Source organism: Pongo abelii, chromosome 8 (assembly GCF_028885655.2).
Source record: "Pongo abelii isolate AG06213 chromosome 8, NHGRI_mPonAbe1-v2.0_pri, whole genome shotgun sequence".
In the NCBI taxonomy this organism is placed as follows: domain Eukaryota; kingdom Metazoa; phylum Chordata; class Mammalia; order Primates; family Hominidae; genus Pongo; species Pongo abelii.
This window is the reverse complement of record NC_071993.2, coordinates 105113631-105137051: the sequence shown is the minus strand read 5'-3', so window position 1 is coordinate 105137051 and position 23421 is coordinate 105113631. Positions and strand designations below refer to the sequence as shown.

Genomic DNA, 23421 nt, shown 5'->3' with positions numbered 1-23421 from the left:
GTGGCAATACAAGACTGGAATCTTGGTTTCAATTATAAGGGCTGTGCTCGTGCTACTATATTTCTCAGACATTCTGTTTTCATCCTTGGAATTTCAGAGACAGTGAAGGCAATGAGGGTTAAGTGTTGTGTGCATGCCTGTGTGTTTTGGGGAAGGAAGGTGGCCACAAATAATTAAGTGTGGTGACCTATACTATTGTGCTTCCCATCAAGGTTGCCCATAGGTCATCTGAAAGCCATTTATTATCTTACAGAACAAAATTGGATGAATATCTGACAATTAGATACCTCTATTCCTTTCTTCTCCTTTTAGTATCTGCCCCAGTCCTACCCAGAAAGTTTTGAAAAGAAAAGAGCAGAAAGATAATAAGTGCAAGCAGAATCAGAGAGCAAGAGGCTCTACAACTTAACCTAAATGAACAGAGGGGCAATGTGTCCTCTTCATTTCCAAGAATGCCACATTCTGGTCAAATACAGAGCACAACTTCAATGACTGGATTTCACCCTCTGGTGGCCAAAATGTGTCACTACTACATTTTCCAGTTTCTAAGCTACCTCCATACCAATCTTCAAATCTTATAGCCGAAGCCAGGCACAGTGGCTCACGCAGGCAATCCCAGCACTCTGGGAAGCCGAGGTGGGAGTACTGCCTGAGGCCAGGAGTTCAGGACCAGCCTGGGCAACTTAGCAAGACTCTGTCTCTAAAAAATTAAAACAAGATAAAAAATTAGCTGGAAACAGTAGCACATACCTGTAACCCTTGCTACTTGGAAGGCTGAGGCAGGGAGACTGCTTGAGCCCATGAATTTGAGGGTGCAGTGAACTATGACTGTGCCACTGTACTCCAGCCTGGGTGACAGAGCAAGACCCAGTCTCAAAACAAACAAAAAGCTTACAGCTGAAAAGAGCCTTTTAAAACCATCTGGTTGAGGGATTTATCTAAGACTATTTGAGTGGTAGTAACTAAGACCAGAGCCCAGATTGTCTATCAACTAAACTAGCAGTGTTACCACCATTATAGCAGTATTATCAGTTTTCCACCGAGTATACGCTCAGGATATATGCTGAGCAAAGTTTAATCAGGAAGTTAATTGTGCTGAAGAAATAATCACATAATACACATCAAATCCAAATATATTATCCACACTAATACTCATTACCATTAAGGTTAAATGATCAGGGTGATTTTTCCATCCCATTCCCCCAAAAATGTGCCTCATACACTGGACAAGACTTCTACAGTGACTATTCTTGGCACGAGAAAAAAACTTCAAACAATTCCCAAAATAAGCACTCACTCCGAAAAAAAAAAAAAAAAAAAAAAAAAAAAAAGGTTATGTTAAGTGAGTAATAAGGAATGACAATTCTTCAAACTGTTAGTTTTACATACTCCCTAAGCTCATATAAAGGCTGATTTATTTGCATTAAGCAAATACATTTTAGAGCAACTAGTTTTGTACATTCATTTGCAAAGCTATCTTAAACCAAGACAAAGATTCTTATCTTTCATTTTAAAAAGTCTTTTTATAGTTTCTACTTAGTTAAGAAAGAACTATTAAGCCATGCCCAAGAGAACAATGACATATTTTTCAAAATCTGCCGCGATGAACCATGTCTAATTGTGTTTTCTGTTTCATTACGGTTTAGGCCCTACAAGCAAAAGTGAAGTAGTGGTAGAGTAGTGATTTAGTAGTAGTAGAGGAAAAGAAGAATAATCAGCTACCACTTACAGAGTACTTACTATGTGACAGGGAGTGTGGTAAACACTGTATATACATTATCTCATTTGGTTCCAACTATAGTACTAAGAGATAGCTATGATTATCCCAATTTTATATAGGAGAAATCTGAAGCTTAAATAATTCAAGATCACACAACTTCTAAGTGTTGGTTAGGATTTCAAAGTCCCTGCACTTAACTACTACACTAGACTGCCTGATATTCAGCAGAATGGTCTCACAATGATGCATTAGTTTCATAAATATTCACAATTTGCTTAGAATCCATGTAACTGCAAAGCAACCAAAAAGAGTTCAAAGACTGCTGCCATAAAAAGAGAAAACCAACTAAGATAAGAATGAAAGATCTTTAATGCTTTCATGGCATGCCTATTTCCAATAACCTTCCAGACTTAAAAAGGCTGACAATAATTCACTGTTGTCTCTGAAACTTCCTCATTCACCTTGCCTCACTCTCAAAACCATATGGTAAAGAACCTCACCAGGTGTCAGGAGAGGAACACCCTCTCTTCTATTCCCCATAAGAATAATATCTATACTTCTTCCTACCAACTCTTCCAAGCATTTGAAAATGCTGCCCTTCTCTACTTTCCTTCTCCAGAGGCACATTTCAACATGGGACCACCAACCAGTGAAACTGGTTGAAGCTCAAAGTAGAATGTAGAGCATACTTTCAAATCTTGAGTCTAAAACAGAAGAAACCTGTACATCAGATACCAACTGCAGACGGTATTTTCAGATGCAATCTTAAACAGAATATAATACAGTATTTTAATATTAGTCTGCCTTGGACATTTATATTTACTGCCTCTGCCTCTCTGCCTGCAGCTGGACAAAAAATACAGCTTGCACAACTGGAAGAAACATTTCATGAAAAAACTGAGTATCAAGACAACAAAAGATACAAGATACATGATTCCAGTAGCATCTTGGAGGTCCCAAAATATATAAATAAACTGGCATGAAAAGGTCTTTCTCACAACATAACACAATTCATGCCCCCAACTCATTTTATACTACACTGGCTATAGTCGTCACGCATCAGCACCAACTGATTTCACGCTTTATAGGCTGGGAAACAGTCCGCAGCTTAGTCTTTTTCACACTCCACTGACAAGGTAACCCCACAGCTCACCAACTTAACTGCTCCAAGTTTAATGTTAGCACCTATTATTGACCACCTCAAAAGGCAGTCAAATACAAGCTTTAATATACTGAACAATGGCAATATAATATGTAATAGAAAGGTAGAGAGAAAAGTTTGCTTCCTACTCTGCATATGTAACTGGTGGTAGGGGGCAGGGAGAGAAGAAAAAAACTCCCTCTTAAAACTTCTTTCCCTCATTACACATCTGGAGGTTGGTCTGTTTCTACAGTTATTTGAAATTAGTTCCTCTCCTGGGTCTATTCTGGGTTTAACTGACATCCTAGAGTTGACAATAAAGGAGCTCAAATGGATAAAGCTTTGGGGGCTTTACCTCAACCTTGACATGCATTAAACTTGATCTTTTTTCCTCTTTAAGATTCACAGAGTAAAGCTAATAAACCACTGTGTAAATTTTGAAAGTAGAAGCCACCAGACTCAATCTCAGCTAAGTGTCATATATGTTATCTCATTTGATCCCAACTACAATACTAAGAGGTAGCTATTATTATCCCAATTTTACAGATGAAAAATCTGAAACTTAAGTTACTTAAGATTACACAGTTTCCAAGTGTTGGATAGGATTTCAAAGTCCCTGGATTGGATTTCAAAGTCCCTGCATCTAACTACTACACTAGACTAAAACACATACCTTCTAAAAATTACGTTGAGGTAAAAATGCATAGCCCAGAATACTAGTCTGGCTACAGCCAAAGGTTCATTGTAGCAAAGCTATTTATTTTGTATGTATGTTTGTAAAAATGCATAGCACAGAATAGTTTAATTTTTAAAATACCAAATCACAGTAACAACAAAAATGAATAATTATAAATGAGGTAGAGTCTGTCTGTTAGAGACATAGCTACAGCTCCGTATCTATCACCTCCCTCCTTGGAGCTATACCAGCCAGTGTGAAACGTGCCTGGTGAGACACTGAGAAACCAAAAGCAAGTTTCAGGCAAAGAAAACATTAGCAAGTTAATAAATTTAAGAGTTTCTCTTCTATGCAGTTTCAAAGTTTATTAATTAGAGTTTCAAGAATAACAAATAATTACAATACAGTAACATCTTCAAAGCAACGTTACTTTAAGGAACAGAATGCCTGTACACAGGGCTACAGAAGGCTTTCAAGAAGAATCATGTCCTGAACGAACATGGCTCAGGTATTTAAACTGAATTCTTATCTAGTATTCTTATGATACAAAGAGAAAGATAATTGTTAAAGATGGGTAAAAGCTAACAATAGGCAATGGCATTTTTTTTTACCATCAAATACTTACTAAGTGCACATATTGTATTGACATCACTGCTGGGGTAGCAGAAATTATAAAGCAGGGGTCAGGCGCAGTGGCTCACGCCTGTAATCCCAGCACTCTGGGAGGCTGAGGTGGGCAGATCAGGAGGTCAGGAGATCGAGACCATCCTGGCTAACACGGTAAAACCCCATTTCTACTAAAAATACAAAAAATTAGCTGGGCATGGTGGCACGCACCTGTAGTCCCAGCTACTCGGGAGGCTGAGGCAGGAGAATCGCTTGAACCTGGGAGGCAGAAGTTGCAGTGAGCCGAGAGAGTAAAAATGAAGCTTCCCCTTAAGATGTCTCTACCTAATTGGAAAGATTGTTTTAATGTTGTTTTAAGGGAATATACGTCTCTAACTACCAAATAAAGAGAAAAGCACTAAATGATAGAAACCAGAGGAGAAAAATATCACTAAGGGCTTGGAATGGGTGAGGAAAATGTCATAAAGTGGGTGGAACTGAGGCTAGGCCTTTAGAAGCAGATTTAGAAGTTCAGACACAGAACTGAGGGGAGATATTACAAGTGGAAAGAATAGACTCAACATGTGAAGAGGCAAAAAGTCAGAGTGTTATTTTGGAGACTTATAGAAACTGTCTGTCAGTTCATGCTGCTATAACAAAGTACCACAGACTGGGTGGCTTAAAAACAACAAAAATTTCTCACAATTCTAATAGCTAGAAGTCCAAGATCAGGGTGCCAGCATGGCCTGGTTCTGGAGCAGGCCCTCTTCCAGGTTGCAGTAGGTTGATTTCCCATTGTACTCTCATACAGCAGAAACAGAGCAAGCTAGCTCCCTGGCTTCTTCTTGGTTTGTTTGTTTGTTTGTTTTATTTTTGAGAGAGAGTTTTCACTCTTGTTGCCCAGACTGCAATGCAGTGGTGCAATCTTAGCTCACTGCAACCTCCACCTCTGGGTTCAAGTGATTCTTCTGCCTCAGCTTCCCAAGCAGCTGGGATTACAGGCATGTGCCACCATGCCAGCTAATTTTTTGTATTTAGTAGAGATGGGGTTTCACCATGTTGGTCAGGCTGGTTTCGAACTCCTGACCTCAGGTGAGCCACCCGCCTTGGCCTCCCAAAGTGCTGGGATTATAGGCGTGAGCCACTGCACCTGGTCCCTGGCTTCTTCCTATAGGGGAAGCCATGTCATTCATGAGGGCTCCACCTTCATGACTAAATTACATCCCGAAGGCCCCACCTCCAACACCATCACATTGGGGACCAGATTTCAATATATGAGTTTAGGGGGAACACAAACATTCAGTCCCTAATATTAGTCTGGCTACAGCCAAAGGTTCATTGTAGCAAAGCTATTTACTTTGTATAACTATTCTCATACTGAAAGAAAGAACTGAACTATAACTTGCCCATATTAAATTCTACTCCACAATCCAAATAATATCCAGAAATTCTTGTCTTTGATGTCTGACAATGCTTGCTATAGAAACAGTAACAGCAGATAGCATACGTATCAAATCAATCAAATAAATAAATAACAAGATGTACATTTGTCTGAGATAAAGACCTAGCCATTGTGGATCTAGATATGGTAACTGGCCTTACTACTACTATAATAATTCCTGGAAAAGATAAGCCCTATCCCCATTACCCTTACCTTTATAGTTTCATTTCCTGGTATGATGTGATATTTCTAGTCTCCTCAAAAGTTTTAATTCCATCCAACCCATACTTTCATCAGGGTTCAATAGAACATAGAACCTTACAGGGTTTTTTGTTATTTGATTTTTTGAGACAGAGTCTCATTCTGTCGCCCAGGCTGGAAGTGCACTGGCGCAATCTCAGCTCACTGCAACCTCCACCTGCCTGGCTCAAGCAATTCTCATGCCTCAGCCTGCGGAATAGCTGGGATTACAGGCGTACACCACCATGCCCAGCTAATGTTTTATATTTACAGTAGAGATAGGGTTTCCCTGTGTTGGCCAGGCTGGTCTCAAACTCCTGGCCTCAAGTGATCTGCCCACGTGGGCCTCCCAAAGTGCTGGGATTACGGGGGTGAGCTGCCATGCCCGGACAACCTTACAGTTTTGATGACAGAATCAATAATACCTCGAAAGGAAAGGTGAAATACACTATTTCTGCCCCACCTTCTAGCTGTTTATTTCACAGCTGTATTAGCAGAACCCAACAACTAAAACACCTTCCATTCAAATTGCCCACAAAACTTAGAAACTGCTCTGCTCTTCTCTCACTTCTTCCCCTCCCCACCTCCTCTAACTTACACACAACCACCTCACTCTGCTGTCCATCTTCCCCAACTGCTGCCCAACAATTCACAGGCTGTCACAGATTGTCAGCACTGCGTTCGGGGACTTGAGAAGTACTCTTGTGGGACAGCACAGTGTGTTAGTACAGCATTTTCCCAGACACAATGTCACTCTTTATAGCCAGCTGCAAATTAGTTTCTTCTTAAAAAAAAAAATAATACTCCTAATAAGACAGGTACAAGGAGATTTCAAATAACCAAGATTCAAACTCACTTTGATTTGCTCTGAGATGTAGGCCTTTTCAGTCATTCACAATGAAATCCTATGCTTCTACTCACATGAGCCATGCAGAACATCCAGAAATACCTAAGACAGTTTTCTGATGCTGACAAAAGCAAGAAGACTAAGAAAAAACAAATCTAAGGATAATCTTGTTCCTCTCTTTTTTCTGTGCCTATACTTCCTCATCCCTGGATTCTGTTTGAGACTAATTTGTTTGAACTCAGCTCTCAACATCAACATTTATTTCTCACTGTGTTTAGCTGCACAAAACTATTTAAGAGAAAATTCGGCAAATCACCATTATCATGTCATAGTGTCCATCCAATTTTTGCAATGTGCGTCAGCAGCACATGAGTATATTTCTCTTCTGACGGTTGCTGTGACCAACCCTCCGGTTACCCCTAAAGCTATCACCCTACACATCGGCTGGCCCATCATCACTGGCTACACAGGAGAGTCAGAAGCTGGAATATACTCAAAAGATCATCAGAGGATGTGAGTAAGAAAACCTCTCACAAAACAGCAGGTCATATCAACTTACTAAATCTTCCTTGAAAAAAAAATTTTTTTAACTGACAAATACTTACAGGGTAATATTTAAAAGTTAAAATCAGTTATCTTTTTTCATTTCTAAGTTATTTAATAACATTATTCATTCTGTTTAATAATACTTTACTATTTAAATGACCATCTATTCTTCCTGAATCAGTTAATCAAATCCTTAAAATAACACTGCATCTCTGCTGCTCACTATATGAGTTATAGGGAAGCCAGGACTTGACAAGAAGGATGTTAACTCTCAGCTGTTACAGTGGAAAGAGACAGAGCAAAGCTAGTGATCCAACTCTGAAAACGAATCCCAATATTTAAACAGCCCCTGTTCTCCTCTCTACTACAAACAATAAAATTAAGACAGATAGTAAATAGAAGTAAGAAAATCTTCAGAAGACCCTACACCTTTCAGGAAACTGCCATTTTCAAACTTGTTTTACATGACAGTTACAAAATAAAATGACACTGAAGAAACAAAATACAAGCAAACAAATCTTTAGAGTAAACAGACAGTATTTCTATAAAATATGCATAAGTAAAGGCAACTTACCATATAAGTAACATTTATTTTCTTAGTAATAAAACTCCACAACATGCAGATAGACTGTCTCTGAAGGCGAACTGTATAAAAGTTCCTGACAACAGCCTCACCTGAAAAATAGTAATAATAAGTTATTTTTATAAAAATATACAGTTATTTCTTTGACACCTGTCTAGGCACTTAACTTTCATTGTCTCACTTTGTAAGTCTAAGAGTTTAACACAGTGATTTGCCACAGAATGTGCAATGAAGACACACATACAAAAGCACTTTTTAGAAGCTCATCAACCAAATGGAATAAGGAAATGCCATCTTCTGTCATTCTCAGACCTGAGAACAGGAAAGTCTACTAACTGTCAACAAAAAAAAAGAGATAAGACACAAAATAATAAAAATCACAAAAAGAGGCCAGGCGTGGAGGCTCATACCTGTAATCCCAGCACTTTGGGAAGCCGAGGCAGGCAGACCACTTGAGCTCAGGATTTCGACACCAGCCTGGACAACACAGCAAAATTCCGTCTCTACAAAAAATATAAAAATCAGCCAAGCATGGTAGCATGCACCTGTACTCCCAGCTACTCAAGAGGCTGAGGTGGGAACATTGCTTGAGCCCAGCAGGTCGAGGCTGCAGTAAGCTGTGATGGCACCATTGCACTCCAACCTGGGTGACAGAACAAGATCATATCTCAAACACACACACACACACACACACACACACACACACACACACAAACAGATGTTCAACTTCTAGTCATTACTACAGTTTTAATACATGCGATAGCTTACGGAACATGGTGGATACTCAGTAAGTATATGCTGGCCAGCTGAATGGTAGATGGATAAAAAATAAAACTCATCAGTTAGCAAAGAAATGCAATATAAACTTATTTTGTTTTGCTATCAAACTGGCAAATATTAAAAAAGAGCAATAAGGTTCTGTTTTGCTGAATGTCAACAGAATAGGGCTCAAACACAGTGTTAGTGGAGGTACACATTTTATTAATATGGAAAGCTGTTAACAATATGTTTCAGAAACTTTTATGTGTCAAAAGACCTTTGATGAGGCAATTCTCCTTTGATAAATTTATCATAAGTAACTAGACTTCTACAAGGATATTTACTTATTCCAGAACTGTTTACAATAGTGAAAAATTTTAAATAACTTTAATGTCCACCCATATCAGCCAGGTTAAATAAATTATGGTACATCCACACTGTAGAAAATTATGCAGACATACAAAAGAAAGATCTACAAGACATATTATTGAGCTGAAAAAAAAATGGAGAATTTATCGAGGAGTTAAATATGAAGAAAACTTTAAAACATTCCTGAAAGACACAAAAGTAGATCTGAACAAATGGAAAGATATTCTTTGTTCTTGGACAGAAATCTCAGCACAAAACAACAGAATTAAAAAGTCAGTTTTCCATGTTAATTTATAAATTTAACATAACCCCAATAAAAATACCTGCAAGCTTTTTTACTGAGACAGAAAAGCTGATACTAAAGTTCAACAGAAAAATAAACATGCAAGAAGAGTCAGGAAAACACTAAAAATTTAAAAAGCTAGCCCTTGATATACTATTAAGCCTCTATAATTGAAACAGTGTGATAATGGTACAGAAATAGAAAGTCCAGAAGTACACCAAATGGAAATTTCATATATGATAAAGGTAGCATATCAAAGAACACTAGGGCAAAATTGGTCTTTTTATTCATTTTTAAAGAAACTGTACCTCCAAATGGATCAAGGATCCAAATTAACAACTAAAACCACAGAAGTACTAGAATAAAACACAGGTGAATTATTTACCATGGGTCCAAGGAAAGCCTCTAAATTTAATCCAAAATTCAGATAAAACAAAAAATTCCAAAACTGGACTAAATAAAGGTCTAAACATTCATACCCACGCACAAACACTACAAACTGGGAGAAAATATTTGTAACATACATCACCAGTAAAGAGCTAATATTCCTAATATATTAAAAACTCCTAACAATTGAGAAAGGGGAGGGGACCAAAAACCTGATGGAAAAATGAAGATATATTTCACACAAAAAGATATAAAAATGACCCTTAAGCATATGAAAAGATGTTCAACTTCACTAATAACAAGAGAAACAAACATTAAAACTATACTGAGATACTATTTCTTACCTACCAAGTTAGCAAAAATCAAAAAGTATGCCAACACACTCTGATGATGAGGTTGTGGGGAAACTAACCCTCTCATATCCTGCTGATGGGAATTCAAATTCATACAACCTCTGCAGAAAGGGATTTAGCAGTATTTAAGAAAACTACATATGCTTTTAACTTTTGGCCCAACCATTCCATTTTGAAAATTTACCCAAAAATACACCTCCAACATACCAAAATACATATGGACAAAGTTGCAGCACTTTTTGTAAATTCAAAATATTAGAAACAGCATAAGAGTACAAAAGAGTATCTATAGTATGCTACCTTTTGTGTAAGAATGAAAGAAAAATAAGAAAATATGCATCTATCTCCTCAATCCTGAGGGGAAAAAACACATGAAGGGTAACTGGGGGAATCATGAGATTGGTAACCTACAGAGGACAGGTTAGAGTGAGAAGGACAGAAGGAATCGGTGACAGTGCCCTGAGTATAAACATTTTTGTAGAGTTCTGACTTTTGGAAACATGTTGATGTTTCACATGCTGTGGAATAAATAAGATCAATTAGGATCAAGCGAAAAAGACAGAATACAAATAGAAATAAATGAAGTACACTGTATTTCAAATGAGTAACATAACCCCAGGGAGAAGGGAAAGAATGTTAGAGAAGGAAAATTAATCCAAGTAACTTTTGAACACGGTTTTTATATCAGCACATTCTAATAGAAATATAATGGAACCACGTACGTAATTTAATAATATTTTCTAGTAGCCACATTAAAGTGAAATTAATTTTATTAATATATTTTATCTAATACACTTAAAATATTTCAACACATAATCAACATAAACTATTATTAAAGTATCAGTGAGATATTTCATATTTATTTTGTAGTAAGTTTTCAAATCCAATGTACATTTTACACTTGTAACACATCTCTATTCATGCGGCTAGTAGCTACCCTATTATTACACAGCACAGATTTAGACTACCTGCCCTTAGGCTAAAGGAAAAACACTATAAACAAACATTGAATTCTACTTCCGAGGTGTCTTTTAAATGGTGGTATGAGTTAACAATTCTTAAACTATTTTCTTATATTCTAGAGTTGAACCAATAAGCAAAAATATGAGTAATAAGGCCAGGTTTCTCATTGTTGGAAAACAGAGCTATAAATACGGAATGAGGAAAGGAAAGAATAAACCCTGTAGTGTTGGGTCAGAATCTGAGGTATATGTATAAACTCACTGCTTTTAATAAAGATGTACTAGTGTGTGCACACATACAAACACACACACTTCCTCCTCTCACATATACCTATCTCCTAGATGTCAGCTGAGAAGGCCTAGAAGCAGTAACAGTCGCAACCAGGACATCTAGAGTCCAGACTGTGGCTTTCAAAGTCATTATTAAAAGGAACCAGGGCTCTGAGAAGAAATTCCTTATTCCAAGGCTGGGGCTGGGAACATGCAAGATAAGCCTAGAATACATGCTCTAAGAATGACAGGGGCATGTCAAAAGAACTGAAGGGGCTCCCACTGGCCAAGTCAGGGACAGTGTCAAAATAAATAAAGTACTATTATAAATAAGCGTAGAAGGAATAATGGGATTAGAATATCACCACTTAAGAACCATTATGAAAATTAGGCAGAAATCACCAATGGATACTAAAATTAGTGAGCAAAAGTTCAAGGAGTAACAAGATGTTTACAACAAATGGATACTAAAATAAGTGAGTGAAAGTTCAAACAGTGACAGGATATTTACCAAGTATCTATGTATTTTACACAAAGGGACTGTGAATGTGAATACAAAGAGAATATAATGCCACTAAGCTATACACTTAAAAATGGATAAACATAAAAATAAATGATATATATTTTACCACAAAAAAATTACAAAAGGAAAAACAGTAACTATCAACTGACCAAAAATCATATTACCAGTATTTGAACATCTTGTGCCTCCTGATATGATGTAAAAGCATAACAATACTTTGTGGTACTCCTGCCAAAAATGAATAACCGTAATTCAATCATGAGAAAACATCAAATAAACTCAAACTGTACATGTTCTACAAAATAACTGTCTTGCACTCTTCAGAAATATCAATGTCGGCTGGATGCAGTGGCTCACACCTGTAATCCCAACACTCTTTGGAAGGCCAAGGCAAGAGGATCACTTGAGCCCAGGAGTTTGAGACCAGCCTGGGCAACACAGGGAGAATCTGTCTCTACAAAAAATAAAAAATTAGCCAGGTGTGATGGTGCGTGCCTGTAGTGCCAGCTACTCAGAAGGCTCAGGCAGGAGGATTGCTTGAGCCCAGGAGTTCAAGGCTGCAGTGAGCCACGATCACACCACTACACTCCAGCCTAGGCAACAGTGAGACCCCGTCTCCAAAAAAACAAGTCAATGTCATGAAAAAAACAGGAACTGCACCAGATTAAAGGAAACTAGAGATATGACAACTGAGTGCACTCATGACGTGGAATTTTCTTTTGCTATAAAGTACGATGGGCCAATGGGTAAAATCTGAATAAGTCTGTAATATTAAATCAACGTTAATTTCCTGATTTTGACAACTATACTGTGGCTTATATACAAGAATGTCCTTGTTTTTAGAAAGTGCACACTTAACTATTTAGGTATAAAAGGGAGTATGTTCTACATTTTACTCTCACGAGAGAGAAATACGAAAGGGAATGTAGTAACATGTTAACATTTGGGGTATTTGGGTGAACTCTCTGTACTACTCTTGGAATTTTTCTGTGGTCTGAGATAATGTCAACATAAATTAAACAGAAAAACAAAGATGTCAGTCAGCACAGTGCCTGGCACATAATGTACAATCAAGTAAATGGGAGTTAGATGTCATTAATGAGAATATAATCTCTAGGATTCTGTGCAAAAAAATTCTCGACTCAAGAGCCATATACTTTTATGGTTGGAAAAAATGGGGGAAGGAACAAAATAATACATATAGTATGCTCCATTTAAACACACGTCCACAAATACATAGGCAAATGCATAAACAAAGACTAGAAAAATATATACACTGATCTGTTAATAGTGGGCAGCTCTGGGTAGTGTAATTAAAGTGATTCTTATTTTCTTCTTCATGTTTATCAGCGTATTCTTGTTTTCTTATAACACACATGTAACATTTTTGTGGGTTTTCCAATGATGATTTTTAGAAATTAAAGGAATAGCTCACAATCAAGGAAGGTATGACTATTCCTTTTCTGTAGCAGTGCCCTCTCTGCAGACCTATGCTTAGTTATTGCATTTGAGCAACATATTCTGTTCCTCTACCTTTCACATATCAGAAGTATAATAATCATGTAATACTATTGTAATATTATTTCACATAAGAATATCCAGTTAGTCTTACAGCTGTTTTTGTGTTAAGAGAATGGAATGCATGTACACATATAATTTTGCTTCTCTCCAAAAACTCTACTGAAATAAGTTAATTTGTTTTGTCTTAAAACATAAATCTACAAGGATACACAGCAGAGAAGAGAAAAAAGTAACAAAACTCTGGAAGTTATATAGTGATGAATGCTCAATGTGTAGCAGAACTTAAAACGCCAAATTCCAAACCAGCAGTAGAGAAAGCTGCCACTCAACCCAATTTACCGTCAGAAATCCTCATGAGAGTCAGGGACTGGCCATACCAACTCTGGAACTGGAAGTGAAATGCCGGGAGGGCACTGAGTGAAAGGAGCGATCCTGAGATCCCCTCCTCCTCTGTGAAAAAAAGTTTGGGATTATCTCTAAAATGTAGAATAGACCATCTATGGATCAGGGGCTGACTGAAAGTGCAGAGGTCTTTAAAACTGGGTGATTAAGTAAGCATATTGAACCTAAAATCTATTGCCCTACCCCCATTCCATACACCAGGTCCCAGAAAAATGCCAACTTTCTATATTGAAAGGTACCCACAAACACCCAGGACAGTGGATAAAAATAAACACAGACCCACACCAAAGCACATCATTGTGAAACTTCAGAACACTGGGGACAAAGCAGAGATCTAACAAGTTTCCAGTGAAAAGATCCAAACGAAAGAAGAGGGTTCACATTGGCTTAAGACTTCTCAAAAGCAACAAAGGATGAGGAGAAAAAAGAAACTATGCCTTCAAAATTCTGAAGAAAGATATTTCCAATCTAGAATTTACACTTACCCAAACTATATTAATCAAATGTGAAAATAGAAACCAAAAATATTTTCAGACATGGAAAGGCTCAAAAAATTATCTACCATGTACGCTTTCCTAGAAAGTTACTAAAGATTGAGAATTTTAAAGTTCTTACAAATTTAGGAAAGACTGAGTGTTCGTAACTATAGTAAAAAGTTGCCAAAGACTACTTATACCCATTCGAATGTAAAAGCAACTTACTTTTCTTTTACAAGCCAATCAGTGTTAGCTTAGCCCCTTACTTCTGAAAGTCAATCAATTTAAAGTTAGGAAGAAAATCACTACCATAAAATACCCAAGTGCCAACCAATCAACAACGGTCTCACCCACGTAATCATTCCTCTATAGATGATGTTAATCTGCTTCTGCTGCCTCTTAAAATTTTCTAATCCCTGAGCGCCACACTCCCCCAAAACACTATATAAAACTAGCAATTTGCTTTGTTCCAGGACATTGTGCCTGATTAGATATTTTAGATAGTGATGGTCTCATCATCCTTTGACAACAAACAAGGAAACAAACCAAAGGAAAGAAGAGATGAGATATGGAAAACAAGACATCCAACACAAGAGAGAAGTGAAGGAATACTAGCGAATGGGACTCTAGGATGATAACTGTGCATCAGCAGCAGAAGGCAACCAATCCAGATTGAAGCTATGTGAGAGGGCAGGCATGCTGAAGGCTGTCATCCTCATGCTCTCTGGCATGGTACCATCTTTTGAATCCAACACAACTACTAGAGGATGTGCTCCACCTAAGCAAGAGGTAAATGAAGTGTGAAGAAGATATGAGTTCTAACAATATTCGGAGAACCAAACCCAGGAGAGAAAAATCTAAGGATAACAACAAGGGTAAATCATACCAGGAAAACAGCAATGCAGCAGGTTGAGGGAGTAGGCTTCAATAGTAGGACACTGGAAGTCTCTAGAAAAGAAATTTCCAAGAATTAAAAATAAAAAAAATTCAAACTGACGGATTACTGTGATTGACCTTGTGGAAAACTGCACCGAGGGGCTATTTAAGACACTATCAGCAAATAAAATTTGCACAGGCATAGTAATGTAAACATAACATTAACTATTAGACTTAACCAAATATTTTAATATAACTAAATTAAGAAGCTAGGGGAAGCAGCAGTGGAGATGGTATTTAATAACACTAAAACTTTCTCTACCATAATAGAAATTCCAAATATAATGAAAAAAAAAACTGGTAAATCAAAAGATACCATTGTACATACATTATTTTTAAATACAGAGATATGTTGATGCCAGAAGAAATAGCTTAAGGAGTTGAAAGTAGTTACTTTTAGGGAGAGGACTAGAGAGAGTGGGGAGTGGTGGGACAAAAACTACTCACTATATTTTGTTATAAATCCTTACTTTTTTCACTATTGGACTTTTTAAAACATGTTTATTTTAAACTCTACATCTATTGATAAAATATTTTAAGTTGTTTTTAAAAAGCCAAATAGCAACATATAAACTTAATTGTTCATCATTCAAAAACATGTCTAAAGAAAACATTTTCAACCAAAAGGGACAGAATATCCTACAGAAAAAGTTTCCTTTTTGTTAGAAGATCTTTATATTTCTAATACTGAAAGAGCACAAACACACAAAATATAGAAGCTTCAAAAATAAAAAAAAAATTTACGCAAATAATTACCAATTGAGTAGACAGTAAAGATTCAGGAATTGTAATACTAGAAAGATTATAGGTCTGACCTTACTTACAAATTCATTAATGATCAGGAGACAGTGCAAATAACACATTTAATTAAATCTGCTCATTTATCTATTTTAGGAAGTATAATTAACAGCAGTGAGACAGAGTAGTAATATAAAAGGACAGAGACAGATTAAAAACATTGGCCAAAAAAACAACCAAATTGGAGAGTATTTCCAAATAGAAGACTGGGTAAAATTACGGGCTTAAAACAACAGAAGAGGGTTATCAGCAACTTATTTACCATCAATTTTACTTCACACTGTTGTCATATGAAATAATTTTGACCAACACTAATGTTAAATGGGGGGATGTATACACACACATGCACATAAACACATACATATGTATACATACAGATAATTTTTTTCTTTATGAGAACTGATAATCCTAATTAAGCAAGAATTCATGAAGAGATTACACCCTAAAAACAACATCCTGTTGATGCGATTTGACAAGAGTGAATTTGTACTCATAGTTCAGTAATTATAAAAACTCTATCAAGAATAATCAATAATGAATTAAACTGTCCTAAAGACAATTAACTGTTATCTACCCTGTATTCTTCATCTAGCTACACTGGGATTATTCTCACTGTTCCTGCTCTTTATTTGAACGGCCAGGCACTGACCATTCAAAATAAAGTCTACATTTCGCAGCCTCTCCAGCAGCAAGGTGTGGCTATGTGACTAAGGTTGACCAATGGAATATGAGCAAAAGTAGTAGACATGGAACTCCCTAATCCAAAATCTATAATACTGCAAAATCTAAAATGTTCTGAGTGTCAACATGATGCCACAAGTAAAAAATTCCAAACCTGATCCTCATGTGACAGGCTGCAGTCACAATGCAGGCACCCAACACATAGTTTATTCAGTGTCCCCAAGGAAAGAAAGACCCTCCCAGCTCCCATCAGCTGCAATATATATCTGCACACACCAGATTCCTCCACACAAGCATGCCCACAAAGGGTAATAAAATGACACGTGCACACACTGGATACACCAATGGGAGGCTCCCCACAATGCCTCACATGGGGCTAAGATGCACTGCCTTACTATTATTCACAATGCTCTTTCTTCCCTTTTTTTTTTTTTTTTTTTTTGCTTATTCTCTGCTGTGTAGTATAACGATATGGTTGAAAGTATCAAAAAGGCCTGCAGGATATCCACAGAGTAATGCAAACATTCCAAAATGTGAAAGCAATGTGAAACCATTCTCTGGATCTAAGCATATTGGATAAGGGATACTCAACCTGCAATATATAACTTCCAGGAAGTATCCTTAAAGGAAGTGAGAAGTGTCCTTCTCTTTCTCCTTCTGATAATTGCAATGTATGTGAAATAGCTGAAGCTAGTAGCTCTCTTAGGCCCTAAAGTGTCTTTGGAAAATAATAGAATCTGAGCACAGTGGGGAAACGTGACACTATGGCAAACCACGTGAGTCCTAAACTGACTACTTCTGGAATTTCTAACTTGACAGACATGAACTTCTATCACATTTAAGTCTCTGGTACTTGGTTGCAACTAAATCTAATCCCAATTCATATAACCTCTACACTAACATATGTGCCTTGTTTTCCTTTTTTATCTAAACAATCTCTCTCTACTCTTTTACTGGCTCCTTTTCTGCCTCCTGCACCCTTACTATGGGTATTTCCTAATTCTTCATCCTTAGTCTTTTCTGCTCTTCTCTAAGGTTTAGGCCAAACAGTCTTAAAAAACATATCTCTATGTCTCATCTATTGAGCTCCAATTTTATATTCAGCTGCCTATTATTCCACTAGTATGCGACATAATTATATAGGAACGTAACTAATTTTTAAAACAAAATAGATAAACAGACAAAGTGGTGGTAGAAACAATAATAGTAGTTGCAGTGGTGGTAATAAATAGCTAATATTTACTGAGCTCTTAGTATTTGCCAGCCACTGTTCTCAGAGCCAATCCTCACAACAATCCTACAAAGTAGAGTATTATCACCATTTCCATTTTACAAATGAGGAAATGAGGCCCGGACAAATTAAATAAATTGCTCAAGACACAATGCACTAAAGAGATCATTCAAATCTAGGTCCCCAAAACTCAGCCTCTTAACCAGCACACACTAGACTTTCTTCCAAAGTACTATCACACATTCCTCCAGTTCCAAAATGGCAGCGTAGAAGCAAGCTGGCTTCACTCAGCTGCTCCACAGAAAACCGAAAACAAATACAAAGTGCTGAGATTATCACCAGCAATATCCCAGAATTCAAAAATGAGGAGGAGACAGTTTCAGGGCCATGAAGAAATGAGAAAATCTAAGCAGGAAAGGAAAACCGAACTTCCATAACTGTGATGCCCCTTTCCCCAACATGCTCAGCACCAAGAATGCAGAAAATTTCCCCCCGACTCACAATCACTACACTGGAAAAAGAGAATAAGGTGGACAACCAGCTTCCCACCATCATAGGATCTCTGGCAGGAGACCTGTCTCTGCCTCAAATTACAGGAAGTTCTGGGAGTATGTAAAGGAAGAAGTATCCCTGAGGACAGCCAGAGACAAAGAGGAGAGGGGGGACTACTATTCCCAGCCCTAGAAACTCTGCTCTGTGACTCAGCCAAACGAGACGCCAAATCAAAACAGCTGTTCAGAAGCACCACGCTGTAGGAGGTTCATTCCACAAGTCACCTGGGCATGAACCCATAGCCAGCCTTCCCACACTACTGAATATCTCCTGTGGGACGCCCCCCATGCAGGAGGGGCAGCATACTGATTGGTTACTAGAACCGAGGCAAACCTGGGCTTAAGGTGCCAGCTGGTGCCGAAAAGGAGGCAGCAATCTAGCAGGAAAAAGAAAAAGAAAATCAAGAGGTATATTACAAAGAATCACTAAGCAAACACATAATAAAAACCAAAACAAGTAGATCCAAACATGGGAGCTTGAAAAACAGAAAACAAGGCCAAAAGAAAAGACAGGAACAAAGAACTATCCTTCAATGCAAATATACAGATGCACATCCACAAGAAACAACAGCAAACAGGGAACTAAGGCCTCCTCTAACAGCAAAGTGAGGAACCAACTGTCCCTAGCAAGACAGCAATTTGGGAACCCTCCAACCAAGAATTCAAAAACAGCCATTTTAAGGGAATTCGGTGATCACCAAGATAACACAGAAAAGCAATTCAGAAACAGATTGGAGAAATTTAACAGAGATTGAAATAGTACAAGAAATCAAATATTGGAACTCAAAAATACATTTGCTGAACTGAAAAAGTCATTAGAGGTTCTCAACAGCAGAAAGGATCACACAGAGGAAAGAATCAGTCAACTCAAGAGGCTATTTGAAGATACACAATTAAAGGAGAAAAAAGACCAGCACTGCCAAGTATAAAAAGCAAATGTTAATAGATTTAAAGGGAGACATAGACTGCAATACAGTAACAGTAAAACAGTCCCTCAGTAAAGGACAGATCATCCAGACAAAAAAAATCAACAAAGAAACATCAAAGTTAAACTACACACTAGAACAAATCAGCCTGACATTTCTAGAACATCCCACCCAAGTGCCACAGAATACACATGCTTTTCATCTGGACATGGAACATTCTCCAGAACAGACTATATCTTAGGCCACAAAACAAGTCTGAACAATTCAAAAAAGCAGAAATCACGTGAAGTATCTTTTCTGACTACAATGGAACAAAATTAAACATCAATAACAAGAAGTAGTTCAGGAAACACACAAACACATGGAAATTAAGCAACACCTGAATGTTCAATGAATAAATTAAGGAAATTTAAATATTTCTTGAAACAACTAAAAATGGAACTATAACACACTACAATCTATAGAATACAGCAAAAGCAGCAGTAAGAGGGAAGTTATAGCAATAAATGCCTACATCGAAAAAGCAGAAAGACTTCAAATAATCTAATAATGTGCCTCAAAGAACTAGAAAAGAACAAACCTAACCCAAAATTAGTAGAAGGAAAGAAATAATAAAGATCAGAGCAGAAATAAATAGAATTTAGACTACGGAAAACCAATGAAATAAAAAGTTGGTTTTTTGAAAAGAGAAACAAAATCGACAAAACTTCAGCTAAACTAAGAAAAAAGTGAAGACCCAAATAAAATCAGAAATGAAAAAGGAGAAAAAACAAGTGAGACCAAGTGAGACCATAAACACAAAGAGTCATTAGAGACTATTATTAACATCTATATGCCAACAAATTGGAAAACCTGGAAGAAATGGATAAATTCCTGGACACATACAACCTATCAACATTGAACCATGAAGAAATAGAAAAACTCAGCAAACCAATAAGAAATAGCCAGATTGAAGCCATAATAAAAAGTCTCCCATTAAAGAAAAGCCCAGGACCTGATGGCTTCACTGGTGAATTCTACCAGACATTCAAAGAATACCAATTCTGCTCATACTCTTCCAAAAAAATGAAGGAGAGGGAATAGTTCCCAACTCATTCTACAAGGCCAGCATTACCCTGATTCCAAAACCAGTCAAGGACACAACAAAAAAAGAAAACTATGGGCCAGTATCACTAATGAACATAAACGCAAAAATACTAGAAGATCAAATTCAACAACACATTAAAAAGATAATTCCCCATGATCAAGTGGGATTCATCCCAGGGAGGCAAAGATGGTTCAACATGTGCAAATCAATAAACATGACACATTACATTAACAGAACCAAGAACAAAAAACCCTATGATCACTTTAATAGATGCTGAAAAAGCATTCAATAAAATCTAATATCCCCTTATGATAAAAACCCTCAGCACATTGGGTATAGAAGGAATATACAAAATAATAAAGGCTATATATGACAAACCCACAGCTAATACCACACTGAACAGGGAAAAATTGAAAGCCTTTCCTCTAAAATCTTGAACAAGACAAGGATGCCCACATTTACCACTTTTATTCAACATAATACTGGAAGTTCTGGCCAGAGCAATAAGGCAAGAGAAAGAAATAAAGGGCACCAAATTGGAAAGGAAGAAGTCAAATTGTCCCTCTTTGAAGACAAAATGGTTTATATATAGAAAAACCTAAAGATTCCACCAAAAAATTCTTAGAACTGATAAATTCAGTAAAGTTGTAGGACACAAAAATCAACATACAAAAATCAGTAGATTTATATATGCCAATAGCAAACAATCTGAAAAAGAATTCAAGGAAGCAATCCCATTTACAATAGCTACAAAGAATCAATTTAACCAAAGAAGTGAAAGATCTATACAAGGAACATTATATAACACTGATGAAGGAAACTGAAGTCGATATCAAAAAATGGAAACATATTCCATGCTCATGAATTAAGAGGGAGTAACACAGTTAAAATGACAATACTGCCCAAAGCAATGTACAGATTCAATGCAATCTCTATCAAAATACCAATGACATTCTTCATAGAAACAGAAAAACAATCAAAAAAGTTATACGGAATCACAAAAGAACCTGAATAGCCAAAGCAATCCTGAGCAAAAAGAAGAAAACTGGAGGTATCACACTACCTGACTTCAAATTATACTACAAAACTCTGCTAACCACATCAATATGGTACTGGCATTAAAACAGACACATAGACCAATGGGACAAAATAGAGAATCCAAATAGAAATCCATACATTTACAGCCAATTTATTTTTGACAAAGGCACCAAGAACATAAAATGCGGAAAGAACAGTCTCTTCAACAAATGGTGCTGGAAAAACTGGATAACTATATTCAGAATGATGAAACTAGGACCTATGTTTCACTGTACACAAAAATCAAATCAAAATGGATTAAAGACTTACATGTAAGGCCTGAAACCATCAAATTATTAGAAGAAAACATTGAGGAATTGCTCTGGGACATTGATCTAGGCAAAGATTTTTTGTGTAAGACCTCAAAAGCACATGCAACCCAGGCAAAATACACAAATGGGACTACATCAAGCTAAAAAGTTTCTGCACAGTAAAGGAAACAATCAAAGTAAAGAGATAACCCATAGAATGGAGAAAATATTTGCAAACTATCCATCTGGCAAAGGATTAATAATAAGAATATACAAGGAGTTCAAACAACTCAACAGCAAAAGAACAAATAAATTAGACTGATTTAAAAACAGGCAAAAGATCTGAATAGATGTTTCAAAAGACGACATTCAAATGGCCAACAGGTATATGAAAAAAATGTTCAACATCACTATTTATCAGAGAAATACAAATCAAAACCACAATGAGATCTAATCTCACGCCAGTTAAGATGGCTTTTATAAAAAAGGCAGGGCATAACAGATGCTGGTGAGGATATGGAGAAAGGGGAACTCTCCTACACTGTTGCAGGGAATGTAAATTAATATAGCCACTATGGGGAACAGTATGGGGGTTCCTCAAAAAATGAAAAATAGAGTCATCATATGATCCAGCAATTCCACTACTGGATATATATCCAAAAGAAAGGAAATCAATATATTAAAGAGACATCTGCACTTCCATGTTATTTTTTCACAGCACTATTCACAATATCCAAAATATGAAATCAACCTAAGTGTCCATCAATGGATAAATGTAAGAAGAAAAAGTGGTACATGCACACAGTGGAATATTATTCAGTCATGAAGAAGAATGAAATTGGGAGTCTCTCTGAACCTATTCTGGTTCAGAAGGTTGCCCCGATAAAAATAATTTAAAAGTAAAACAAAAAATGTTTTAAAGAATGATATCTGGTCATTTGCAGCAACATAAATGGAACTAGAGGTCATTGTGTTAAGTAAAACAGCCAAGCTCAGAAAGACAAATATCATGTGTTCTCACTTATACGCGGGATCTGAAAAGTGGATCTCTTGAAGATAGAATGCAGATTGGTGGGTACCAGAAGCCAAGAAGGGGTGGGAATGGGGAAGATAAAAAGAGGTTGATTAATGGGTACAAACATACAATTTGATAGAAGAAATACGACCTAGTGTTTGATAGATAGTAGGATGGCTAAAGTTTACAATAATCTATTACATATTTCAACTGTTTTTAACAAAACGAAAGACAACTGTGTAAGGTGATGGATATCCCTACTTACTCTTATTAGATCTTTACAAATTATATAAATTTATTATCACATGTCCCCCCCCACCAAAAAAATGGGTGAATTGTATAGTATGTGAATTATTTGTCAACAGAGCTGTAACCAAAAAGAGATGCTATCACAGCTTAAGACTTTTTAGTGTCCCCAACAATCACAATAATCATTAAAATATCCTCCATAGTAATAAATTTAATGTTTCTGCAGATTAATTTTTAGAAACTGCCAATTATTACTTAGAAATATGTATGGTAAATAGATGGGTGACCAAGTAAGAGCATATTCTTTTGGGGACAAGGGATATGACCATCAAGTCATGAAAATGGTTTTCTTTTTTTGAGATGGAGTCTCGCTCTGTCTCCCAAGCTGGAGTGCAGTGGAGCGATCTTGGCTCTCTGCAACCTCCGCCTCCAGGGTTCAAGTGATTCTCCTGCCTCAGCCTCCCGAGTAGCTGGGATCACAGGCGTGCACCACCACACCCACCTAATTTTTGTA

At 36.9% G+C, this 23421-nt stretch overlaps 1 protein-coding gene across 27 annotated transcripts in view; it reads right to left on the bottom strand.

The window, feature by feature from the left end:
* The window catches only part of R3HCC1L (R3H domain and coiled-coil containing 1 like), a 107162-nt gene that overhangs the window by 72302 nt on the left and 11439 nt on the right, over positions 1-23421 (bottom strand). For 15 of the 27 annotated variants that reach the window (XM_054521726.2, XM_054521718.2, XM_054521717.2 and 12 more), the window contains 2 exons: positions 8211-8303; positions 7792-7892 (listed from right to left, as the gene is read on the bottom strand). The exons of 1 other annotated variant lie outside the window; for it this stretch is intronic. The gene's annotated coding sequence lies outside the window, so the exon portion shown is untranslated. 27 annotated transcript variants of the gene reach the window in all.